At 48.2% G+C, this 1,695-nt stretch overlaps 1 pseudogene; it reads right to left on the reverse strand.

Moving 5' to 3' along the window:
• Nucleotides 1-615: 615 nt before the first annotated feature.
• On the reverse strand, nt 616-1,484 carry LOC112808797 (centromere protein P pseudogene; annotated as a pseudogene).
• Nucleotides 1,485-1,695: the final 211 nt, after the last annotated feature.

Here is a 1,695-nt window from a genome sequence, read left to right on the forward strand (position 1 = left end):
TTTGTTCCTTACACCTAAAGGAGCTGGAGAAAGAACAGCAAATAAAACCTAAACCAAGCAGGAGAAGAGAAATAATAAAGATTAGAGCAGAGGTTAAAGGAATAGAAACTAGAAAATCAGTAGAACAGATCAACAAAACTAAAAGCTGGTTCTTTGAAAGAATTAATAAGATTGATAAACCTCTGGCCAGACTAATCCAAAGGAAAAGGGAAATTAATAGGACCCAAATTAATAAAATCATGAATCAGGACTAACACCAGGAAGGGGAGAGATCAGGACTAACACCAAGGAAATAGAAACAATTATTATTATTTATTTTTGAGAAAGATTTTTTTTTTAAGTAATCTATGCCCCCAGTGTTGGGCTCAAACTCATGACCCTGAGATCAAGAGTTGCACACTCCTCCAACCAAGCCCGCCAGGCACCCCTAAGCACTGTATGTGCAGCTCGTCTGGCATTTTGTATTCCAATAGCTGTGTTTATTTTTCGATGTCCCGACAGTTTATATAGAATGTGCTGAAACTGCACGGACGTGTCCTAAAGGTGTTGTTTCTCTGTGGAACACAGAAACTGTTTATGTGGAAGAAGATCACACACCTGCGTGTTTGCCCGGAACTAGTCGTAGTCTGCTGTACAGAGCGACTTTATCAGGCTCTCGAGGGCGGCTTCAATGCCCAGTGTGCCCATCAGGGCTCGGAAGCTGAGAGGCGCAGTCTCCAGGACTCGGTTCCGGTCCAGCTTCAGGGCTTGCTGTGGCACTTTGGGTAGAAGATCCAGCTTCGGCAAAACCTTCCCTTCTTCATCTATCTGCACCCTCCAAACGATGACCAGTTCAACCCTGGCTGGCAGGCGCTCCAGACCGCCATTCAGCTGGAGGTGGCCCCCTCTGGGAGGTGCACGGCTGCTGGGTACTTCTCCTTGAAGTGTTCAAATGTGTGCTTTCAATATTCACACCAGTCCACAAAAAAGTGTAGGCTTCGGAAAAACATCAACAGATCTCTTCTTTCTTCTGCTCTAGACACAAATTCACTTAATTCTGAATATTCAGTGGGCTCCATTATTATGTTGAAGTCAGTAATAACAGAAGATAAACTCTCCTTATTCTGGATTTCCAGAATCTGAAATTCAAGTTGAAATGTAATCATGTGGCAATTTCCTGATAATCTGTGTCACTGTAGAACTTTCATTACACTCTTTTCTTTCTTCTCAGTGTTTGTAAGGTCCTCTGTCTTCATGGAGTAATTTCTTATACTGATGCCAGTAAGTGTGCTTAGAAAACGAAGTTCTGATTCTAAATGTCCAAGATGACTTCTCAGATCTTTGGAAGAGGCCCATCCTTCAGAATCTGATTGATACATTTCTTGAAGTGATTTTTGCCCTAGCCAACTGTCTTCCCCCGCCGCCCGTCGCAGTTCCTCACACGCCCGCCGCAGGGCAGCGATCTCAGCCTCCAAGGCGCGGACCTCTGCCCGTTGGGCGTCCATGGCGCCGCGCTAACGAGAAGCGGCCTGAGTGGTGTGCACCGAGCCCGGCACTTCAAGCCTCCCGCGCTGCTGGCGCAGACCATCCGGGAACTCGGGGGGCGGGGGAGTGGGACCCTCGCGCGTGCCAACCGCGCCCGCACGCAGTATCCCGGGCTCGGGACCGTCGCTGCGGTCCTAGCCCCAGCTGGCCCCCAGCGGTCCCTGCGCTCGG

This window comes from Callorhinus ursinus, unplaced genomic scaffold, assembly GCF_003265705.2.
Source record: "Callorhinus ursinus isolate GAN/ISIS: 27379988/994484 unplaced genomic scaffold, GSC_fseal_2.0 scaffold103, whole genome shotgun sequence".
NCBI classification, from domain to species: Eukaryota; Metazoa; Chordata; class Mammalia; order Carnivora; family Otariidae; genus Callorhinus; species Callorhinus ursinus.